Raw genomic sequence first — 25,636 nt, forward strand, 5'->3', positions numbered from 1 at the left:
GCCACTGTAGGGGTGCCTCTGAGCCCCTCAGCATGAGCATGTCACCATGTACCCTGCAACAGAGCTGGGGGCTGGGTGTGGCTTCCAACCTCCTGCCCAAACTTTGGTGCTACAAAAAATGTTATTAGAATAAAACATCTCCTTGGGAGTAGGTATACAGTAGTCTATTATCCAAGGGGCTGAGGTGGGTCATGAAAGGGGAGGGTGGCTCTGACCTTGAATGTGCTTTGACTGTCTCCCTGAGCCCCATTCCTCTCCTCTCCCTCAGCACGCTGTCTAGAAGGGCACTGATCTGCCTGCTACAGCTGCAGTGGAGGGTGTCACGGGGGCAGGGAGCAGGGTTCCCCATCCTACCCTCCCTGGCTGGAACTTGGGCTCCAGCCCAGATTTCAGACCCCAGATCAGCCTAGCTGGCTCAGCCTCCTTGGTGCCACAAATTACTTAGCGACCTTAAGCATGAACCTGCCCTCTGCCCCACTCCTGCAGCCAAGCCATCTGTCAAAACTGACAGCCAACTCTAGGAAGTAAAGTCCATGGGATGGGGCAGGGGGAGGCAGGGAGAAACAGTGCCCTTGTATCTCTTTCTAATACCTTGAGAGGATTCTTCCTTCTCTTTCTTTTAAGGATCAATGACTCCAAACCATCAAACCAAAGGTTGTAGTCCAAATCGGTTCTTACTTGGTAAAAGACCTAGAATATTCACAAGACTCTTGTATCTGGGATGCACAAAAACTACCTTCTGAATTGGAATAAACCAGTATATTTGAGTATCATATGATGAAAGGACCTGATTACATGATCTGTTACAAGGAAAGAGCTTAAGATAGCACATAGTAGGCCTTTAGTAAGGTCCAGGAAGATGGTTTATTGTGGTGTAAACTGGCTATTGTAATAATTCTTTGGGGGTAACATGGTGTGAGCAAAAGACCCTTTAGGAGGAGTCAGGGGCCAGGGTTCCTTCTGACAATGCTAGCTCAGACGCAGATGGTCACTTGCCCCCTGGGAGCCTCCGTTTCCCCGTCTTTCACAGGGATAATAATTGTGTCCTATCTGCTCCTCTGGCTTATGGTTAACAATCAAAATTGTCCATGAATGTAAAATTCCTTGCAAAGCAGTCCAGACTGCATCCATTCATTTAATGAGTATTTGCTGAGCCAACATCAAACCCAAGCTCCATGCTGGGAGCTGGAGAGACCAAGGCTCTCACACGATCCCCCAGCGACCCTGAGGGCTGGGCTGAGTGTGATCCTGTCACTTGGGACTGGAAGTCACTTCCCTGGTTGAGACTTTCATTTTTCCAATGCGGAGGAATTTCGACGTTCTGACTTGCTCTTATCGGGTTCTCTTTAATAAAACTCGCTGTGGACTGTTAAAGAAATCACTAGAGGCAGTTAGGAGCCCAGTAGGCGCTCATATCATCCCTGTACCCCCGTGTTTGGCAGACACCACCCACCCCCTCTGATGATGAAAGGCTTTATATTTGGTGCTTTTATTTACCCAATGTGCATTTAAATCAGTTCTCATTTAATCCCCACAATGCTGCGAAGCACTTAGGGCAAATGGTTCATTTTAAAACAGAGAGAAATGGCTTTCTCAAGCTTACATAGCTGTTGTGGCCAAAGGACACAGGGACTGAGGCCTCTTCCTCTCCTGGTAGAGGGTCTTTCTGAGCACCGTCTCCTTCAGGAAGTCTTTCCAGATTCTGGGTTGAAATTAATCATTCCTTCCTCTGAATTCCCATGGCACTTTCCCCATCCCTTCAATGTATCTTCAAACACTGATCACTCTCTGCTCTGTCCTAGGGGTATTTGCTTCTGTCTCTTTGTACTCTCCCAAGCTGAGAGTCCCTTGGCCCCTTGAATGCTGTCTCTCCTTTGTGGTTCCCCTCCATGGATTCTGATCACTGTGCCTAAGACATGGCTCTCAATTGATTTTGTTGACTGTATTGAACAGATGGAAGGACAGTCATCTACCAGCACATTGCAGAAAGGGAGCTATTGGGTTCATTGATTCTGTGTGGTTGGAAGGGTTGATGCTCAAAAAACAAGAGCACATACTTCTTCCAGACAGTAGGTTGGTTGTGGTCAGACGTGCACATCTGCTGCATGCACCTGCTCTCTCCACTGTGCTTGGAGGTTGCTGTCTGCACACAAACGTCTCTAAATGTAACCCCTTCTAAAGTTTTATGGATCTCAGCTCTCTGAAGAAGACCATGCTCACCTGGGCTGCAGTGAGTGCTTTTGTGCGGGTCACAGAATAATGCTCCTTTGACCTGGCTGAGACAGCCCAGGGCCAATGATAGGCTTAGCGATCCAACTGGAACCTTGTTTGGAAAAATTCTCAGACCATTTTTCCTCTGCTCTCACACCACAACAATAAACACCGAAGACTTCTGTGACCTCAAAATATTAGGGGGATTTCTCTCTACCAGCAAGCTAGCAATCAGTTTTGCAGTAGACATCAGCTGGGGGTCCCCCAATTCAATTCCAGCACTATTTACCTGGAGATAGCATCAGATCCCACAGGTTGAGGGACACAAGACTGGCCCCTCCTTCCCACCTGTCATATTCATAAGTCCACACCTTAAGAACTTCTGATGGACTGGCTTCAAGTTGGGGTTCCCATGATCCCCTCTTCGGGTTTAATTAATTGGCTAAAGGAGCTCACAGAACTCAGGGAAACACCTATTAACATTTACTGTAAGGATTAGGGTTAGGTGAAGGTCACGCTTACTCACATTTATTATAAAGGACATTTTAAAGGATACAAATAAACAGCAGGTGAAAAGATATGCAGGGCGCAGTCTGGAAGGGTTCTGAGCACAGGAGCATCTGTCCCCAGAGAGTGGGGGCACACCGCCCTCCTGGCACATGGATGAATTCTTATTCACCCACCCAGCAGTACGCAGCAGCCTGGTCTTCACTCCCATCTTTCTCATGGGTGGACAGCATGTCTCATTTGCTTCCACATCCCCTCTTCTAGCGCAGGGCCTGACACCAGGTAGGTGCTCATAGGTTCGTTTAGTGAACGCAATGCTGGAGGAAATGGCCTCCTCTTCTCTAATGAGCAACTGGCCGCATCGGGGTTTCCAGTTTCAGTCAGGATGCGTGCAGGGTGTATGCCTGCCTATTGCACCTCCCCCCGAGGTCTTGGTCTTTGCGAGATCTAGGGGGCAGGTGGAGTCCCCTGCAGCCCACACTTGGGGAGATGGCAGTGGGTGGCAATGGAGGATATTCCCTTTCAACAGGGACAGTCTGGAAAACACTGTCCTCTGTGTTATTCTCACTCACCTCGCCAATTGCACGACCTTGGACAAGTCCTTTTGCTCACGTAGTTTATTCCTAGAATGGGAGATCTGTAAAAGTCGCCCATCCCTGGCATTTCACAGATGACAAAGCTGAAAGGGGAGGAGCCTCACTCAGGGTCACACAATGAGCGGCTGAGCCTGAGTTTTGACTCCATGTCTGCTGTTTCTCAGAGCCTCACTTCCTAATTGTCTTTTCTGCCAAATCGGGAGAGTCAGGCAATGGCTGACTTAATGTCTGTTTCATAGGATTCCTGTTAGAGTCAAATGAAAAAGCGTGGCTGTCAACATGCATTCAGATGTATGCAGGGCTAAATCACTAACCAAATTTTGCCCAACGAGATGCCACAGCAATGCCAGGCAAACACCAGACGTCAGTTTCCCCTTCACTGAGATACACACCCCACTCCTGACCCAGTAGCCTTGGAGCAAGTCATGCGATCCCACCTGCGGGTGGCTTCTTAGCTCGTGGGCCTGTGACAAGCCCTTTCCACCACCTCCTCTGCAGGCCCGCTAATTAATTCTTCATTGTTTGTGTTGAGAAGAGGCAGCTGAAGGACTGAAGCGTCCTTTCCTCTGAATTTATCCTGTTAGGAAGTAGACAATCTCAAAAGAGAAAAAAAAATGTCATTAAGACTTCACTGAGCACTGAGTGAAGCCTAAGAAATGTCAGGAACCACCTCAGGAGTGCACAGAGGTCCTGAAGATCATGACAGCAGCCTGAATCACAGTGGGAGTGCGTCCCTCCAGGAGGGGCCACCTCTCCTCCTACCACAGAGTCCTCGCTGGGGCTGCTGGGGAGACCACCTACTACCCTCACTCGCACTTATTTTACCCCATGCTTACTAAACCTGCTCATCTCACTACAGCATTCAAGAACTGTCAAGCTCCTGATCCAGTAACCTTCTGTGACTAGCGTGCTTCATGGCATGTACAGTAAAGCTAGCCCTTTATGGCTCACACCTCTGACTGCCAAAGGCACATATAGAAGCCCCATTACCAGGTCTATTGTTCTTGCAGGAGTACTTCTAAAATTAGGTGGGTATGGTGTCATATGAATTACTTTAATTCTGATCCCCCGGCAGAATTTATAGCATATCCATTCCTCATGCTATCCCTCTAAGGGATAATTATAGCAATTCTATTTGCCTCTGACAAACTGACCTAAAATCATTCATTGTCTATTCTTTCATAAGCCACATAGCGCTTGTCTTTCACATGTCTGCCTTTCAAAGGGCCAGTTAGCAGAAAAGACCCAAGAAAGAAAGGAAGAGGAAGGGGCCCATCAGAATTTGGGCAAAGGCCCTTGTGTTTTGGTGGATCATTTGAGCAAGTCTGTTTCCTGCTGGGCTGGCCTGCCTTTGAGCCTTTCTACATCATAGCTTTCTGTCTTCTTTCCTCATTCACAATCAGAATACTTCCATGTTACCTCCATATCTTATTAGGATGCCTTAAAAATTAGCAGGCTGGGCGTGGTGGCTCATGCCTGTAATCCCAGTGCTCTAGGAAGCCAAGGCAGTTGAATCACTTGGGGTTAGGAGTTTGAGACCAGCCTGGACAATATGGCAAAACCCGGCCTCTACTAAAAAATAGAAAAATTAGCCAGGTGTGGTGGCATGTGCCTGTAGTCCCAGCTACTGGAGAGGCTGAGCCAGGAGAATTGCTTGAACCTGGGAGGTGGTGGTTGCTGTGAGCCAAGATCACGCCACTGCACTCCAGTCTGGCAACAGAGTGAGACTGTCTCCAAAAACAAAAAAAAAAAATCAACTAGCATAGTGATTCTCAAAGTGAGGTCCCAGACCAGCAGCATCAGCTTCACCTAGGAATTTACTAGAGATACGGATTCCGAGGTTTCATCTCAGACCTACTCAAACAGCAGCTCTGAGGGTGAGGCCCAGCAATCTGTGTTTTCACAAGCCTCCAAGGGATTCTGATGCTCCTGAACTTTTAAGAACATTGACCCAAAGAAATGGGATCGCTTATCTGAGGACAGAAAGCTGATGCTCCTGATATGTTTGCTGATGTTTGGAGCTGTGGTTCTCAAACTTCAGCACAATGAAAGAGACTAAGAACACCTCCAGAGAACACAGGTGTGTCTGAAGCAGGTGCCTTAACTAGAAGGGCTGCTAAGGGTGGGAACCTCAGGCACGGTGACAGGGAGTGATGTGGACTGTTTTAAGCAAGATGCCTTTGGAAGGCCTCACTCACATCACCTTGGAAACTGCCTGCTCCCCTGTGGCAGGAGTTTACTGGAAAGCTACACACAACAGGAACCTAAACCCATAGGACTAATGTTTCTGTTTAGGTTTGGTTTCTAACAATTAGGTGATATGAACAATAATTTTGGAAAACACAGACTTTTCATTCCGGTGTAAACTGCTTCACTAGATGTTACTTAAAAGCAAAAACACTGGTTTCACGGTTCAGCAAGATTGAATGTCTGATTGAGGGCTCAGCAAATTACTGCAGTTTGTTAAAGCTTGTGGTTCAATCTGAGGTCCCAAAGGAGGAAAAGAGGGACCTGATGTTGAACACATGCAGCTAGCTTCCAGTGACTTTGCAATGGGAGCTCTGGTCAGCAGGGTTTTCGTGGGTTTAATCATGCTGAGGCCAGACGCGGTGGCTCATGCCTATAGTCCCGGAGCTTTGGGAGGCCAAGGCAGGAGAGGACTGCGTAAGGCAAGAAGTTTGAGACCAGCCTGAGCAACATGGCGAGACCCCCATGTCTACAACAAATAAGAAAAAATTAGCCAGGTGTAATGGTACACACCTATAGTCCCAGCCATTCAGGAGGCTGAGACGGGAGGTTCACTTGAGCCCAGGAGTTCAAGGTTGCAGTGGGCTATGATTGTACCGCTACACTTCAGCCTGGGCCATAGAGACTCTGACTCAATAAGAAAAAAATAAATCATGTTGATCAACTTCATTTCCTCCCTCTCCTGGCCACTCTGCCTCCCTTTGATGGCCTCTTAGGCTGAGATAACCTCCCTCTGTCCACCTGAGAAAACACACAGAAAGCTCTCCTAAAGCACAAATTGTCTCGAAACTGAAACTAGGAGGAAAAATGTTCATTCTGTGGCTGAAATGGGGTCTATGCTGATGATCAAGAGCGTGCCGTTTTGGTGTCTTATATTCTGGTCTCCATAGTGCAGACAGCGACCCCCCAGGGTGCAGGGAGTGGGGAAGGACTTGCCCAGGACCCCAGAGTAGGAATGGGGTCCACAGGGCTGGTGCTGAGAGTAGAATGCAGCCGTCCACAGAGGCTGAATTTCATGGGAAAATGAGCCTGTGGAAGGGCACTTTCGGAGGGCCCAGCTAGCAGGAAAGGTCACTTTCTTCTTAAGCCACTAAGCATGTTATTCCAAATCAGTGGAGCTGAAAAGATTTATTTAAAAGGCTATGAAATATCCCTTTTTTAAAGGGAAAAATATGACCAAGGGGATTAGAATGGAGGCTGTACTTGAGAGTCAGGTGTCCCTGGACACCCAGGCAGACTTGGAAAGCTCGTCGTGTTGGTGTTCAGTGCCTCCCTGTCTCCTTCCCATGACAGAAGAGGACTCTAGGGAGAGGCTCTTCCCTCTGTCCCTGGGCCTCTGGGGTCCTCTTCTACCAGCTCTCAGAAGAGCACCATACCCAGAACTCTCTCCAAGATAGCCACCCCACTGAGCTCGGGGCAATATTATAAATCTTTAAGCACAAGCCTGGCCCGGGAGATAACTAGTCAGAAAGGAAGCCAGCCAGGGTCCTGAAGCAGGATCGTAGAAGCGCCCTGCTTGCCACCAGTTCACTCTTTATGGCTGGATCAAGGAGAGGAGCAGAGGAGTCAGGGGCTTGGAGTAGTGGCTATTTACCGGTCAGCTTGTAGGTATTTCGTTATTCACCAACTGGCCCAGCTATCTCAGTGCACATCAGCCACGTTTTGCTGCTTCTGTCATATCCAAGTTCCCCCTTTCCAATGTGCCTGTGGGTCTGGCTGTCCAGTAGGGGTGATCAGTTGATTACATGGCTCAAAGGGCCGGGCGCAGTGTCTCACACCTGTAATCCCAACACTTTGGGAGGCCGAAGCAGTTTGATCACTTGAGGTCAGGAGTTTGAGACCAGCCTGGCCAACATGGCGAAACCCCATCTCTACTACTAAAAATACAAAAATTAGCTGGGTGTGGTGGTGGGCGCCTGTAATCTCAGCTACTTTGGAGGTGGAGGTTGCCGTGTGCCGAGATTACACCACTTTTCTCCAGCCTAGGCGACAGAGTGAAACTCTGCAGTCAATCAATCAATCAATCAATCAATGGCTCAAAGGGATCAATGGCCCCTTTTTGGAAGCCCAGCCTGCTCACTCACCTGGTAGTCCCCTCACCACGAAAGCTGCCACCTCCTGTGGCAAGTGCCAAAGCTCCCAAAGAATTCGACAGGCAGGAAGTCTGCAGCCCGCTAGGGACGCTGGAGCGGAGCTAGTGTTTCCTGCAGTGCTGGCTTGCCAGTGACAAATCCTTTTACCTAGAAAGTATATTTTTTACTCTCATTTTTAAAGTTATTTTCCTGGGTATAAAATACTGAATTTACTATTTTTTTCGGTACTTCAGAAATGTCATTGCTTTATTTCTTGTCTTTCTCGTTTCTAAAGAGTAGTTGGTCTTCATTTATGGATTGTTCCCGTGTATGTAATGTGTCTTTTTTGCTCCAGCTGATTAATGAATATTACTAAATGGAATGAAGTGGGAGGGCCTCAGGGAATAAGTATTGAATAGTGAACTCCTCTTTCCTTTTATACCTGAGATTTGCTGGCAAGAGAACTCACTCCCTGTCAGAGGGTGTTTTCCGTCCTGGTGCAAAGGACCTGCCTTCGGTCATTGCTCCAGTCTCTCTGCTTGGGTACCCCCTAGTTGTAAACGTCTTAGGAACAGGACGACTGTCTTTTTCTATAGGCAGGTATTCTGTGGTTTATATTGAAGAAGGATAATTAGAAAATTGAATCAAATCCTTTTCTGTTTTCTCCTGAAATGTGGTTTCTTTATTTAGCTTTGCTGCGGTAGCCTGTTGAGAAGACAGTAGTATAGAAATAGAAGGCTGGGGGGTGGGTATCACATTGCTGTGATGATCCTGCCTTTTGTGGTTACCTTCTATTTCAGTCTCACACATCCGTGAGCTGGGAGAGACCAGCCCTATCCTCGCTTCATCTACTGCCATGCCACTCCCTTGTGTTGTAACTGACTTGTCACCATTCCCTGGAAAATACCATACCCGCTGACAGCTCTGGTCCCACGCACTCTTCCCTCTGCTCCCACATAAACTCCTACATAACTGTGCAGACCCTGCTCAAATGTCCCACCTCTTTGAAGCTTCGCCAGCCTCTCCAGGGGAGAGTTAATCACACCCTCCTCTGGCTGCTGCTCAAGCCGTTATCCCCACATTACTGTGATGATCCGTATACATGCCTCTTCCCAGACAGACCCAGCAGGGCCCCTAGAAAAGCATCAGTATCTCTTTCATCTCTATATTCTTTGCACCTAGCATACTGTCTGACCCATTGTACATGTTCATTAAATGCTAGTTGATTAATGAACAAGCCAAGCCTCTGCCTTTCTATTGAATTGAGCATGGTCCTCAAGCATAATTTCTCTTCCTCAGGGCAGTGTTCAAGGATTTGAAGTCATCTACCATGTCCCTCTGTATCTCAACAGGCTAGAAACCCCCTCCGCAATAATATTCAGGCACTCGTCTAAGTGCTTAATGGGTGTTAACCTACTAAATCTTCATAACAAACTAATGCAACAGGTGCTGTTGTTGTCCCCATCTTCTAGATGAAGACACTGAGGCACAGAGAGCAACTTGAACAGGGTCACCCACCTAGTCAATGGCAGAGTTGGACTGAACAGCCAGCAGCAGCTCAGAGACCATGCTCTCGGCCACCGAGCTCAGCTGCTTTGATGGCCATTCAGGTGACCGTGTTTCCAGAGCTTACGCTATCCTACCTGCCCTTTCATTGACCTGCTCCTTCTTGGCAGACTCTTGCTTTCTTTTTTCTTTTTATTTTTTTTGAGATAGAATTCACTCTTGTAGCCCAGAATACAGTGCAATGGCACAGTCTTGGCTCACTGCAACTTCTGCCTCCAGGGTTCAAGTGATTCTTCTGCCTGAGCCTCCCAAGTAGCTGGGATTACAGACACCTGCTACCATGCCTGGCTAATTTTTTTTGTATTTTTCGTAGAGATGGGGTTTCACCATGTTGGCCAGGCTGGTCTCAAACTCCTGACCCCAGGTGATCCTTCTGCCTCGGCCTCCCAAAGTGCTAGGATTATAGGTGTGGCAGACCCTTTCTTAAAATGTATCTTCCAGAACAGGTGCTATGTGATTTAGCCAGCACAGCATCAGTGGGGATGTGACATCACTGCTCTGTACACATCACGCTGTTCATGCAGCCTGTGGTCTTTCGGTAGCCGGGTTGTGCTGTTGGCTCATTGAGCTTGTAGCCCATTAACTTCTGTTAGCTCCATATTCTCTATTTTACATGAATATGGTTGATTTTTTTGGCTGAAGTATGGGACTTTCTTTACTCTCATTCCTTGTGGATTTCATCTTCTTGGCTTCCTGCAAATCTTGTAACCTGATGAGATCTTTCTGGATCTTTGTTCTACCACATAATAGTATCCCTTATAGCTTCATAACTTATAAGCCTGTCTTCTAGGACGTCACTCATATTACTGGTTAAAATATGCATAAAGAGATTAGACCAAAGGCCTGGCCACTAGTCACGCCCCTCCAGGGTGACACTGACATTCTTTGGGTTTAGCTATCAAACCAGTTACCAATTTACATAGTTAGATACTTTTCTGACCCAAATTTTTTCATTGTCCACAAAGATACCCTCAGAGGTTTTGTAATTGCCTTTTGAGACTCAGGGACACTGTGGTATCCTTTCATTCTATCTCAATACAATTTGAAACTCATCCTAAAGTTAAAAAGTGACATTCAAGCTGCATGACCAGCTAGCTGTAACAGTTTTAATTCCCAGATACACAGAGCACAGATCATGGCAAACATCACCACTTTACTTAAAGAAAACCCAATGCATGAAAATCTAAACTTACAAACTTGTATTGGAGACTAGGGTGTGCTTAGATAAACTATGGTTCATCCACTAAATAGAATTGTTATACAAGTATGTTCTATGATGTTTTTGAAGAGTTTGCAGTAACCTAGAAGAATTTTGTGTAATAATGGTAAGTCTGAAAAGCAAGATACAGAATTATGAAGATGGTGTGATCATAACAGTTTAAAACAAGGAGAAAATAACTATACATTTTTTAAAAATAGGCTTGAATAGGGGATAGGAGTCCCCAGCCCCTGGGCGGAGGACCAGGACTGTCTGTGGGCCTGTTATGAACCAGGCCGCACAGCAGGAGGTGGGCAGCTGGTGAGGAAGCATCACCGCCTGAGGTCCGCCTCCTGCCAGATCAGCAGTGGCATTAGAGTCTCATAGGAGCTCAAACCCTATTGTGAACTGTGGATAAGGAAACCAGGATGTACGCTCCTTCTGAGAATCTAATGCCTGATGATCTGAGTGTAACAGTTTCATCCCAAAACCATCCCCCCACCCCGCTTCCTGGTCTGTGGAAAAATTGTTTTCCATGAAACTGGTCCTTGGTGCCAAAAAGGTTGGGGACCACTGGACCAGAAGTAAAAACTCCAAAATGCTCACAATGGTTGGATAATGCATAGCTTTTTTTTTCTTTTTTTAATAATTCCCCAAAATATATAAAATGAACACTCATGGTTTTATCACAGTAAACTTTTCAGGTGGGAAGTCGGGAAAGTTTGCTGCAAAAGTTTACCAATTGCAAAAGAGTGGTAAATCTGGATTATTTGGTTACTGAAAGAAAAGGGTCAAGCACCCCAGCATGTGGCCCAGGAGTCTGTGGAAAGATACCTTTTTTTTTTTTTTTTTTTTTTTTTTGGAGACAGGGTCTCACTCTGTTGCTCAGGCTGGAGTGCAGATCATAGCTCACTGCAGCCTCCATCTTCCAAGCAATCCTCCTGCCTCAGCCTCCCAAGTAGCTAGAGCTATAGGCATATGCCACCACACCTGGCTAATTTTTTTGATTTTTAGTAGAGACAAGGTCTCGCTGTGTTGCTCAGGCTGGTCTCAAACTCCTGAGCTCAAGCAGTCCTCCTGCCTCAGCTTCCCAGAGTGCTGGGATTATAGACTATGAACCCCTGCACCTCCCAGGTCTATGAATCTTACCTCCCCACTCAGAGTGGCAGCTCTGCCTCAGGCTGCAGCCTCTGGGAAGAGGAGACTTCAGGACAGGCTAGTGGCGTGAAGGGAGGTTCCGTGCCCCTGGGAAATAAGACAACCTCGTCATAGGTAGGGTGGACAGGTACTAACTAGTGCCATGTGAGCCTAAGCAAGTTACTTAACCTGCCTCAGGCTGTCTCCTTCCCCTCATGATAACTCAGGTTTCTCTGTTCTCAGATACCTAACATTGTACCACTAATAGTACATTGTACTGGAGTGGTTGACCATGCATTAGTTTCTCTTCTAAGATACAAAAAAAGGGAGTGAAGATGAGTGAGAACAAGTCAGAAAACTCTTCTGGTAACGAACTTGTCAAAATGGATTAATTAGGAAGCACTGGGCTTGGGGAAGGGAGTTGAACTCAAAAGGAGATCAGAATACGGAGCCCCCTTAAATGTTGACACTTTTGCAAATTGTCCAAAGCCTGCCTCTAGTACTGAGGTTGCACACTATGAGTGATACTCAAGATATTTAACAACTGGTAAGCTTTGGAACCAACCAATCTGAACAGACATCGGCAGTGACCAATCAGAGTGGATACTGGCTGAGAGCCACCATCACCTCTCCTCCCTGCGCATACTGGAAAGCAGGGCCTGGCTTCCCAGAGGTGCTCACTCACTCAAGCGTCCACCAGCAACTTCCCTGTCCTGGCACTTGGAGCAGCAACTGAGAGGCCTGGCCTGGCATAGTCACTTTGGGAAGAATACATCGCTTTCTTTTCCTCCTTTTTTCAGTAATTCCCAAAAATATATAAAATGAACAGGCCTTGGTCCCACAGCTGCCCCACACTCTTATTCTTGCTTCCTTCTCTTCCAGGGTATCACATTTGCCCACTGCTGTCCATCACGCACATGGCCCCTGTCATGCACAAGGAGCCCCTTGTTTTCTGGGTACAGGCAGCAGGAAAGGGGGAGCCATTTCTTGCTCTTCGTTTTGTGGCATGGCGGCCCTACCTCTCACTTTCAGATGACATAGCCAGCAGGTGTTCTGGGGTGTGGGAGACTTCAGGGTATGGTCATGAAGATTTTTTCTTTTTTTTTTTTTGCAATGTCTTCTGCATACAACTACTACCATCTGTAGGAACCATGCAAACTCAGCAAACTTAATAAAACCATTGTGATCTGCAGGACTCATCTGAGGTCTTCTTGGGGTTGAATTTTCCCCATTGTCAATTCCTGTGCCTTTTATTATAGAATTGGAGTCTGCGTTTCTCATTAAGGAGCAAGCACAGGAGCACAGAACAGCCCGCCTGGCCTGGTTTCACAGGCCTGAGGCATCACTGTGTGTGAAGGTGGTTTACAGTAGCCCACACGCTGAGCTCAGTGGAGCCCAAGGCCAGCAGGACCGAGTCATGGGCGTGCTTCTGTGCAGGTCTTTTGTCTTAGCTACATGATTCTTGTCCCCAGCTGCCCTTCCAAGCCTGACTCCAAACAATTTGTAAATAATTTGGGTCGGAAGCTAGGGAGGGAGTGATCAGCCAATGGCTCCCATAGCTGGAAGATCAATACCCTCATATCTACCCAGAAATATTTCCTACAATTCACGATAATGCACCCTGGGGAGTTCTTTCCCACCCATAACTCTGGATCCTCATACCAACCCTCTGAGGGAAGCAAGTTAGGTTAATTATTATCCTCCTTTGATAGATGAGGACAAGGGAGCCCCTAGGGTTCAAAAGCTCATCTAAGACCTGACTGCTAATGAGAGACAGAGCTGGGACCAGACCTACCTCTGGGAACCTGGAACAGCAGCTGATGCAGTCAGGCTCAGTTCCAGAATTCGAGAACTTTCCTGGTATCCTCTATGATGAGAAGAGGGGAGGAGTCATAACATGGGGGTGCTGGCTTCTGCTTTTCCCAGGTGGAAGCTTAAAAAAACACAGCCATTCAGTGACCTCCCTGGGCCCCACCATGAGCAGATATGGGGCCAGGACAGGAAGTCTCCTCCCTGCCCTCCTTCCGGTGTCCTTTCCGCTGGCCTCACCCAGTGCTCTGACACGGTCCTCCCCTCCCATCTCTCCTCAATAGAGACTCACTGAGGGCCAAGGCCTGCTAACTGGCAACATAGATTCCTGCCGAGGGACCCAGCACTCCTTGCCCCACACACAGTAGATTAGGAAAACGCCAGCATCCAGTGTATTCCTTTCAGTAGAACAGTGCTTTTATATTTGCTTTTAAACTTGCTTTCTTTTTTTTTTTTTTTTTTGCTGGACTTTCACTCTTGTCACCCAGGCTGGAGTGCGGTGGCAGGATCTCAGCTCACTGCAGCCTCTGCCTCACAGGTTCAAGCAATTCTCCTGCCTCAGCCTACTAAGTAGTCGGATTACAGGCACCTGCCACCACGCCCAGCTTATTTTTGTATTTTTGGTAGAGACAGAGTTTCACCATGTTGGCCAGGCTGGTCTCGAACTCCTGACCTCAGGTGATCTGCCCGCCTTGGCCTCCCAAAGTGCTGGGATTACAGGCATGAGCCACCATGCCTGGCCTAAACTCTTTGGAGAACTATCTATTTAGAGCCTTTGTTCATTTTTAATTAGGTTTTTAAATTATTGAATTATAAAAGTTTTTTAAATATTCTAAATGTAAGTCCCTTATCAAATGGATAATTTACAAAAAAAATTTCAACTCAAATTTTCAACTCAAGTTCTTTGGGGTTGCCTTTTTTACTCCCCTGATGTCCTTTGAAACACAAAAGTTTTTCATTTTGGTGATATCTAGTATATCTCCTTTTTCTTTTGTTAATTTGTTTATGGCATCATATCTGGGAAACCACTGCCTAATCCAAGGTCGTGAAGATTTATGCCTATGATTTCTTCCAGTTTTGTAGTTTTACCTCTTCCATTTAGGTCTTTGATCCATTTTTAGTTGATTTCTATACATGGTATGAGAGAGTGGGGTCCAGCTTCATTCTTTTGCATGTGGATAATAATCCCAGCACCATCTCTTGAAAACACTATTTTTTTTCCCATTGAATTGTCTTGGAACCTTTGCAAATATCACTTAACTATAAATGTAAGGGTTATTTCTAGACTCCATTTTTTTGTTGCTCTATTGTCCCTCTTATTTCAGTACTACACTGTCTTGACTACCGCAGTTTATAGTCAGTTTTGAAATCAGGAAGTGTGAATCCTCCAACTTTGTTCTTTTTCAAGATTGTTTGACTATTCAGGCCTTGGAAAGAAATAAAAGGCTGATACATGCTATAATGGGTGAACCTTGAAACCATTGTCCTAAGTGAAAGAAGCAGTCACACAAAGGCCACATATTATAGGATTCCATTTATATGAAATGTACAGAATAGGCAAACCCATAGAGACAGAAAATAGATTAGTGGTGCCCAGGGCGGAGGAATGGGAGAAAATGGGGCATGACCGCTAAGGCGTATGGGGGTTTTTGTTAGGGCAATGAAAACGTTCTGGAATTAGATAGTAGTGATGATTGCATCACCTTATGAATATACCAAAACCCACTAAATAGTACACTTTAAAATGGTGAATTTTATGACATCTGAATTATATTTTTAAAAAATTGTAAGAGATCATTTGAATATCCTTATATCTAGGAAAAACATTGTATATGTAGTTTAAAATCTTCCCACAAAGAAAAAAAATACCCTCCAGGCCCAAATGGCTTCATAGGTGAATTCTACCAACTATTTAAGAAAGAAGTAATATCAATTCTAAAAACTCTCCCAAAAATTGAAGAAAAGAGAATACTTCCCAACTCATTCTAGCCTCATTGTGATAGCAAAACATGGCAAAAACCTGTATAAGAAAAGCAAGCAACAGATTAATTTTAGCAAATTGAAGCCAACAATATGTAAAAAGGATAATACATATTGACCAAGAGTGTTTTATCCCAGAAATGCAAATTTCATTTAATATTTGAAAATCAATGTTATAACCATTTTGGAAAATGATTTGGCAGTTTCTTTAAAAGTAACACTTACATCTGTCATATGATCCAGACATTTCACTTCTATGTATTTACCCAAAAGAAATGAAAGCATGTGTTCATAGAAAGACTTGTATACAAATGTTCATCACAGCTTTCCCATAATCAAAACAAAGAAGCTACCCAAATGTCCATCAACATTCAAATGAAAACACTGGTCTATCCATACAATGGAGTCACCACTCAGCAATAAAGGGAATAAACCATTCACAGCAGTACAGATGCATCTCAAGATAGTTGTGCTGAGTGAAAGATGATGGAAATAAATGAAGTAAATTCTGTGTGGTTCCATTTACGTAAAATTCTAGAAAATGCAAACTAATCTACAGTGATGGAAAACAAATGAGTGGTTGCCTAGGGATAGCAAGGGATTACAAAGAGGAATGAGGAATGTTTTGAGGCTGATGAATATGTTCATTTTTTTTTCTTTTGAGACATAATCTTGCTCTATTGCCCAGGCTGAAGTGCAGTGGTGCGGTCTTAGCTCACTGCAACCTCCTCCACCTCCTGGGTTCAAGCAACTCTCCTGCCTCAGCCTCCCAAGTAGCTGGGATTACAGGCAAGCACCACCACGCCCAGCTAATTTTTGTATTTTTTAGTAGAAACGGAGGTCTCACCATGTTGGCCAGGCTGGTCTCAAACTCCTGACCTCAAGTGATCCACCTGCCTCAGCTTCCCAAAGTACTGGGCTTACAAGCATGAGCCTCATGGCCTAATACGTTCATTATTTTTATTGGTGATGGTTTCACAGGTGTGTGTGTGTGTGTGAAAACTTACCAAAATAACACACTAAATATGTGCAGTTGTTGTATTTCAGTTATACCTCAATGAAGCTGTTTTAAAATAAAGATGTTTATCCAATTAACAAATATTCGAGTGCCAGCTATAGTCTAGGAGTTGGAGATACAAAGCTGAAGTACAAGACTCTAGACAAGGTCCCTGCCTTCACGGAGTTTATATTTAAGTGGAAAACTTATATAGACCAGATTCTTTTTAACAGTCCTGGAATTTACTCACAGCTCTTCCAGCCCCAAAAGGAGAAGTTTCCTCCCTCCCAGAGCTGCAGGAGAACTGGCAGCACAGCTGGGTGTAGGGTGACATGGAGCTGGGCATAGGGTGGCACGAAGCTGGAACCCAGCCGTAGACTGACAGTGGTTAGATTTTCTCACTTCTCTCTGGACGACCCCCTTTAGGGGTCTGTCTAATCACTCTCCATGCTCCCACTCCTGACCAGCAGGAAGTGGATCAGGTCTGAGAACATACCCTTGTGGTCCCTCCTGCCTGAGAACAGACCAGATGACACCACAGAGACCTGCTGAGCCAGAGAGAGCCAGGCTGTGTTGTGCAGATGGAGGATGCTAAGGAAAGAAGGGAAGTCAGAGTAGAGACAGAAGGGTGCCCTGTTGCTAGAGCAAACATTACTGCCTGTGCCTTGGATTTCCCCACCTGGAAACTTTCTTCTAAAGGCACAGAAGCAGTGCTAGAACTTAAAGCAATGTGGAAGAAAGGCCAGTTGGCTGGTATCAGGGGCCTGGGGTCCAGCCCTGCCTCCCAAGGGTTACCTGTGCCACCTCAAGCAAGTTGCCCAGCCCAGTGAGACTTGGCTTCCTCATTCACTGTCCAATGAGAGCGAACATGGCCTGCATCCCACACATGGCCGTGGGGAAGAGCCTGCAGTTCCCTTTAAGGTGTGCACTTTAAGCAGAGGGAAACTTTCCTTTATCCAACGGCGGCCCAATGAACACGTCTGCTGTAACAAGTGAGACTTCCCTGAAATCTATAAGAACACATAGAGAAATGAATGTGCAGTGCTTGTGTGTGAGGCACTGGGATGGCATAAAGCCAGCCGTGGGATTGCTTATGCAGCCAGGCAGGACTCCCGTCCCGGCATCTTCCCTTGCCGCCTGCCTGGAGACCAAGACCCCAAATTCCAGATGTGAAGCTCTGTGAGATTAAGCCAGCCATCACCCCGGAACGACCTGCATCCTCCGCCTTCTCAAGGGAGGCCAGTGCTGTTTACTTCACACCTTTAGAAAGAGAATCGAGTGTAAAGCCTGCCATCTTTTCGAGTGGCACCAGATACTGACACTCCGCACGCCCAGCTCTCTGGAGCATGCTGTTTTCCCAGTGGCACTGATCTGCTGCCTTCGCAGGGAGCTCTGATAGGATCATGGCATGCAGCAAAGAGCAAAGTATCAGGGGACCAGAGCACCACGGGTCTCAGACACACAATGCGAGAGCCAGGCAAAGACACAGAAATCAGCTAGCCCCCCAGAAAGGCCTCCAAAAAGCAACTCACCTGAGGTGATGGTAGAGACTGGATTTGGCTTTCCGAAGTAAACCAAAGAACAACAAAAAACAGAAATAAGTCTCTTTAGGAGTTTTGTTGCTATTTGATTTTTAATGTTAAAATAGTTTCTCTTCTGAACCTTCTGCAGACCAAGCTGCCAAATGTAACTCCGGCTTTCCACGCTTCTGCCTGTAGCCTCACACCGTAGTGAGCTAAAATTCAGAAAGACTGGAAGCTAAGGAAGTCACTCAGCCATCAAACATTAAATTCTGTTCCCTGGCTGCTATGTACCAAGGCAGGAGATTGAATGGGAGCTCTTTGGAGAGATTTCCAGCAACAGGAGTTGAAACAAAATGTCTTTTCTGCTTAACCCTTATTTAGCCAGAGCACCAACCTGCTTCCTAAAAACCACCCAAACTTTGTCCACATGATATTCTTTACAATCCTCCTTTCTGAACAGTAGATTTTCTTCTCAGATGTGGCTCCCAATTTAAGCAAACCAAATCGACACAGCTTCATACCTGCTGGATGGCTAAGGGTTGACTGCTCACATTGCAACACTCATCCTGCCAGTTGGCTTCCTGTAGCTTCCTTTAAACAGATCGAGATTTTCCTGAATCCAACATGAACCCAATGGACACATCTGCTATGTGAAGTAAGACTTTCCTGAAATCCATGTCAGTTATTTACCTACGTGGTACTCACAGCCATCCAGGAGAAGGGTATTGCCTCATTCAGCTCAACTTTGACTGATTGGAAGAGAAGAAAGCAGAGATTGGACAGAGGTCACGGATTCTGAGCAGTGAGACCAAGGAGGCAAGACCGAATGGCAGCTGAGGTCCCTGGCAAATTCTCTGCCTTATACTCTGCCACTCATGTTTTCCACAAAGGCCAATGGAGACAGCCAAGGATTGTGTGTGTGTTTTATATACTATGCATCTCTACATATGTACCAGCTTTAATGATATATAATTCACAAACACATATAAACACAGGTAAAAACAGCTTTATTGAGATATAATTCACACACATTTTGCCCATCTACATTGTATAATTCAGTGTCTTTTAGTATATTCCTAGAGTTGTTCATTCTTGCCATACCAATTTCAGAACATTTTCATCATCCCAAAGGAAACATCATGCCCATTAACAATCATACCCTGTTTACCTCTAAGTCAACCCCAGCTGCAGCCCTAAGCAAGCACTAATCTGCTTTATCTATAGATGGCTCTAATCTGAACATCTCATATAAGTGGAATCATATTTGCCTTCTGGGGACTATCTTCTTTCACTTGGCATAGTGGTTTTAAGGTTCATCCACATTGCAGCCTGTATCAATGTTTCATTCCTTTCATGGCCAAATAATATTCCATTGTATGGATATACCAGATTTTGTTTATTCATCCATTGATAGACATTTGGATTGTTTCTACTTTATGGCTATTATGAATAGTGCTGCTGTGAACATCCATGGACAGGTTTTTGTGTGAATTTTGTAGAATGCCTTGCTGAAATGCCTGGCATTTCCTTAATCTACTTCTCCAACAATCCTTTTAATAAAATATAAGCGGCCAGGTACAGTGGCTCACACCTGTAATCCCAGCACTTTGGGAGGCCCACGTGGGTGGATCACTTGAGGTCAGGAGTTCAAGACCAGCCTGAGCAATATGGTAAAACCTGTTCTCTACTAAAAATACAAAAATTAGCCGGGCATGATGACAGGCACCTGTAATCCCAGCAACTCAGGAGGCTGAGGCAGGAGAATCACTTGAACCTGGGAGGGAGAGGTTGCAGTGAGCCGAGATCGCACCACTGCACTCCAGCCTGGGCGACAAGAGTGTAAGTCCGTCTCCAAAAATAAAATAAGTAAAATATAAGCGCCTAAAGGGTATGCAACCGATATCAATTGATTAGATAAATGAATTGGGTTTAAAATATGACCTTTTTCTTCCTGAATTCTTTATTCATTGGGTTTTTTTTGTTTTTTGTTGTTGTTGTTGTTGTTGTTTTTTAGACAGGATCTAGCTCTGTCACCCAGGCTGGAGTACAATGGCGCAATCTCAGCTCACTGGAACCTCTGCCTCTTGGGCTCAAGCCATCCTCTCACCTCAGCCTTCCAAGCAGCTGGGACTAAAGGCACATGCCACCACACCCAACTATTTTTTGTATTTTTAATGGACATAGGGTTTCGCCATGTTGCCCAGGCTGGTCTTGGACTCCTGAGCTCAAGCAGTCCACCTGCCTCGGCTTCCCAAAGTGCTGGATTACAGGTGTGAGCCACTGCATCCAGCCCTTCTTCCTGAATTCTTAAAACAGCTCTTAATAGTCTCTGCTTTCTCTTCTACACACTCACAAATGGTTCTTTCATGGGTTTTGCTGTGCTAGGTATGGAATCCAGTGAGAAGTAAAGCAGACCTGGTCCTCAGCCTCCTGGAGCTCAGAGTCCATGGGTGGACACCCATAGGGCAGTGCCAGCTTCAAAGGGGTGCCCAGAGAAGGCCTCCACCTGAAGGCTGCAAGGGAGCTACTGGGCAGGAGAAGAGGGGAGTATCACAGGCAGAGGGACCAGGGCAAGAGCAAGTCCTGGGCTGGCAAGAGGGTGGCATGTCAGAGGAAGAACAAGAAGGCCGGTGTGTCTGCAGGGCCACAGCAAGGCAGAGAAAGACCCAGAGGGAGGTAGGCAGAAGCCTTCAGAGAGGCTGGATTTTAATCCCAATGCTAGAGGAGCCGTTGGAGAGTCAGGAAGGTTATGGCATGTGACAAGCTGCACCTCCAGCCCAAATTCTGTAGGCCACTAAATCCTTCTTCCTCCTCCTCTTCCTGTCAGCCCTCTGTGATCCCAGGGATTCCCAGCATTTTAGCACTCTTGACATCTGGGGCCAGATAATTCTGTGTTGTGGTGCTGTTCTGTCCATTGTAGAATATTTATTATTTTTAATTTATTATTTATTTATAGACAGGGTCTCTGTCACTCAGCCTGGAGTGCAGTGGCACAATCACAGCTCACTGGAGTACCTGGGACTATAGGCGTGCACCACCATGCCTGGCTATTTTTTTTTGCCATGTTTTTATAGAGACAGGGTCTGACTACGTTGCCTAGGCTGGCCTTGAACTCCTGGGCTTAAGTGATCATAATCACCTCGGCCTCCCAAAGTGTTGGGATTACAGATGTGAGTCACCATGCCTGGCCAAGGGTAGGATATTTGGAAGCATCCTTAGCCTCTGCTTACTAGAAGCCAGTAGTTCCACCCACCAAGTTATGACAACTAAAAATACCTCTGGACATTGCCAAATATCCTTGGGGGCTCAAATTGCCCCTAGTTGGAAACAATTATGTTATCCAAACATAGCTCACTCAGTTTGTGAGTTTTTGTGGAAAATTTTAAAGCCCAGCCTGACCTCTCTGTGCCACCTAGCAAGTTCCCAGGGGCCTGCCCTGCTCTTTCCCTGGTACACACCTGCGGGATGCTTCCATTCCAGCTGAATCAGCAGTCAGATCTGAAGTGCCCACTCTGAATGAGGCTCTGCAGTGGATCCCGTGAGCTCACCTGGCTCCTCGGGAAGAGCAGCCTGCTGGATAAACACTCGGGCAGGACCAGCAAAGCCCCGCAGAAATCCTTCTGGGCAGTGTGTCTGCTTGCTTGTGGTCTTGAGGGCCCTGTGTTGCCACTAGAATGCCATGAGCTGCTCCATTGGGGGGAGATTTAATGGAGGGACTGGAGGCAGGGACTAATTCCATTTGTCTCCTGGGTGCTAGGAAAAAAAGAGGAAGCTCTGCTTTAACCTTTAGCGAGGTCAGTACCGACCAGGCACGAGGCTGGGTACTGAACAGGTGACTAAACCCATTCCCTGCCTTCAGGGTCAGGGATTCTGCTGAAAGGTGATCATACACAATGACTAGCAGCTGCCTCCCCCTCATCCCCAGCTTGGTTGCTAGCACTTCTCTGGGGTATAGACATCTAAAGACTGTGCCCCGCCCTTGAGAGGCTACAGTCTGGTGGAGGAGGTGGCAGGGTGGCAAGGCTTACAGAAAGGAAATGGAGATTGCATAAGCTCTCTGAAGAGACGAGGCTGGGCTGGGGTGACCAGGGAGGCAGGAGCCAGTGCGCCTGAAGAAAGATGGAGTTTGGAGGTGCTGGGTTCTGGAGGCGAGTGTTCCAGGCACAGACGGCCGAGAAGGCTGCTTAAGACTGGAAATGTCTAGGCTCCAGACCCCTCCCCAGGGCCCCAAACAGCAGTAAACCTATCTCTAAAAAGCTGAAGTCAGAAAAGGCATGTGGAGGTCCCACTGGGGAACATGACGTGAGTTGACCTTTCATGAAAGTACCTGCCTGGCTTCTGACTCTTCAAGAAAGGCAAATAGAATCAAGAGGCTTCCTACAGAATTCCAAGATGAAAGAGAATCTGTGGGTAAATTCTGCTAGTGAAAGACAGTGTATACCCCAACCTGGATGGAACTGGAGATTATTATTCTAAGTGAAGTAACTCAGGAACAGAAAACCAAACATTGTATGTTCTCACTCATATGTTGGAGCTAAGCTATGAGGCTGCAAAGACATAAGAATGATACAGTGGACACTGGGGACTCCAGGGAAAGGGTCGGGGGGCGTGAGGGATAAAAGACTACAGATTGGGTTCAGTGGGTACTGCTCAGATGACGGGTGCACCAAAATCTCAGAAATCTCCACTAAAGAACTTACTCATGTAACTAAACACCACTTGTTCCCCAAAACCTATAGAAAGGAAGGAAGGAAGGAAGGAAGGAAGGAGGGAGGGAGGGAGGGAAGGAAGGAATGAGGGAAGGAAGGAAGAAAGGAAGAAAGGAAGGAAAGTGCGTGCGTGCATATCCCTTCTAGGACTTAGAGCAAAAGAGGCTCCCATAAAGCTATGCTGCTGGCTGGGTGCGATGGTTCACACCTGTAATCCCAGCACTTTGGGAGGCTGAGGCAGGTGGATCACCTGAAGTCAGGAGTTTGAGACCAGCGTGGCCAACATGGTGAAACCCCGTTTCTACCAAAAATACCAAAAATTAGCCGGATGTGGTGGTGCATGCCTGTAACCCCAGCTATTTGGGAGGGAGAATCACTTGAACCTGGGAGATGGAGGTTGCAGTGAGCTGAGATTGCGCCATTGCATTCCAGCCTAGGCAACAAGAATGAAACTCTGTCTCAAAACTTTAAAAAAAAAAAAAAAAGCTATCCTGCTGCCTGAAATGCTGACTTCCCGTGCACTCGTGTTTCACCTTCGAGGAGAAGGGCAGGGGGAATAGATGTTTTAGAGAATAGCACTGAGGACAAAGTCATAGAATGCTCAAGTTAACAAAACTGCACGTATTTGCTGACTTTTTCTTCAAGGACCTCTAGGTTAAAAATGATGTTGTCCAGCCAGGCATGGTAGCTGATGCCTGTAACCCAACACTTTGAGAGCAGACCCAGGAGAAACACTTGAGCCCAGGAGTTCAAGACCAGCCTTGGTTGGGCAACATAGCGAGACCCCACCTTGACAAAGTGTTTAAAAATAGGGGCTATTCTTCTTGAAGACTCAAGTACATAAGCTAATGAAGGCTCTGATAAGTCCTACAATTTAAAAAACCAGTTTAACTATAACTCAGATTTCTCCAAATTTGACATGAAGCCTATTCACCAGGTAACATCTAATAATAATGACAACACTTTAGGAAGACTGAGCTAGTGCAACCTCTTATTGTAAATGTTGTCTTAGGAATTAACGCCGTAGGCCCTAGAATCTGGTCATCCTTATTAGAAAGGAGTCCTTGAGGTCTCATATCAGGACTCCAGGGGCCCATCTGGGCAGTGCAGGCAGGCAGGAAGAGTCTGGGGAAGGGGCTGGCCTCTCCCCCTCACCTGAGCTAGAGCCCCAGAAGGCTTGCCACTCCCAGGCTGGCTTTCCTGCTGGATGGCAGGACTCCCTTCACCTGCCTCAGCAGGTCATTGAAGTGACCTCGCTGGCCAATAGCTCTGGCTTGGTTCTCTCCAGGGCTTTGTCTTTACAAATAGCAGAAAAGGAAAATGGTAGCTGCGCTCCTTATTTGAATGTGATACATTCAGGTTGAGCTTTTATATTTCTAATCTACTCCCACGTCTGCTCTTTCAGATCCAGGTGTGAGTTTAAATGCAAACTATAACAATTTCTTTCCCTGAAGAGCATCTTACCACTAATAGCTTGACACCATGAGTTAGCACTGGCTGAAATGTTTTAGAAAACCCAAACTCACATGGAGAGCAAGACATTCAGAACAAAAATGTAAAGAGCTTTGAACAGATCTTAAATGACAAAGGGATTCTGTCCTGTGCAACCATTTAAAAAGCTCTTTTAACACTCTTATGAGAAGTCATCTTAATAGATGAAGGGGAAAAAGCAGGTTCCAGTGACGTACAATAGAATCATTTCAATTTGGAAAAAGAAAGTCTATGTGTTTGTAGGTGGAGAGAGGGAAGGAAAGATGGGAATGATACCTCCTCATCACTCCCCTGAGGGAATGGAGGTGGGGAGTATCTTGAGAATTGAGTAATTGACATTTACTCTGAAGTGCACTTCTTTAATTAAATGAACCTGTGCTACTTTTGCAATTAAAAAATACAAATCTGCCTTGCTAGATGGCAAAATGATACCTCGAGAAATGGACTGGCCAGGAAGGGATGGTGTGTCCTGGGAAGGGCAGGTGTCAAAAAGGTAGGAAGGAAGGAGCAGGAGTCTGTCTTAACTGGGGGCACAAAGGAAAGATTCATGCTCCGTTGAAATTCGACTCTTTTTTTTTTCTTTTTTTGAGACAGGGTCTTGCTTTGTCACCCAGGCTGGAATGCAGTAAGTAGCTCAATCGTGGCTCACTGCAACCTCTGCCTCCTGGGCTCAAGCGATCCTCCCACCTCAGCCTCCCAAGTAGCTTGGAATACAGGCATGTGCCACCAAGCCTGGCTAAATTTTGTATTTTTTGGTAGAGACAGGGTTTCACCATGTTGTCCAGGGTGGTCTCAAAATCTCTTGATTGTAGGCAATCCTCCCTTGGCCTCCCAGAGTGCTGGGATTACAGGTGTGAGCCACCGCACCTGGCCAAAAAGTACAAATCTAAATACAAATCTGCCCTGCTAGATGGCAAAATGAAAGCTCCAGAAATGAACTGGCCAGGAAGGCAAAGCCTATCCTGGGAAGGCAGGGACCAAAGAGGAGGGACAAGAGCCTGACTTAACTGGAGGCACAAAGGAACTATTCATGCGCAGCTGAAATTTGACATGTTTTGACGTTTGATAAGAAAACATAAAGATCATGAAGACCTGCCATCCAACTTAACAAATCCTGGGGCATATTGTATGTGCCTAGTCTGTGTCGATACAGTTCCTACACACACCCCTGTGGTCATTTAAATGCCCATGTGACATCCAAGTTGAGGCAGTTGTCCAGAACTAGCCATTCTCAAGTCAGGGCATATAGAAAAGAGACATTTAGCCTGGAGAATTCCTTTGTAAAGTAGCTTATCATTTTCAGGTTTTGTCTAAAGATTTTCAGCAGGCTCTGACCCAGTGCACCTTTGTCAAGGGAGCAGCTCCAGTAGTTTGTCAAGAGAATGAGAGTATCTGCAGCCAGGTTCCAGCCAAAACTGCAGAGATGGTGGAGTCTTTTCTTGTCATCTCCCTGTCTCCCATCTCTCTACCCCTTCCCCACCTTAGCACTTAGATCTGCACTTTGGTTACCCCCATCTCCTTTCCCATCCCCCCACATACCCACATTCTTTCAAAACTCTTCAATAGATCTTTAAAAGGCAGCTGGTGTCAGCC

At 46.2% G+C, this 25,636-nt stretch overlaps 1 protein-coding gene across 3 annotated transcripts in view; it reads left to right on the top strand.

The window, feature by feature from the left end:
* Window positions 1–25,636, top strand: part of MAPK4 (mitogen-activated protein kinase 4) — a 177,744-nt gene that overhangs the window by 111,798 nt on the left and 40,310 nt on the right. The gene's annotated exons all lie outside the window — the stretch shown is intronic.

This window comes from Sapajus apella, unplaced genomic scaffold (genome assembly GCF_009761245.1).
Source record: "Sapajus apella isolate SASKATOON/1434 unplaced genomic scaffold, GSC_monkey_1.0 scaffold109, whole genome shotgun sequence".
Taxonomy (NCBI): domain Eukaryota; kingdom Metazoa; phylum Chordata; class Mammalia; order Primates; family Cebidae; genus Sapajus; species Sapajus apella.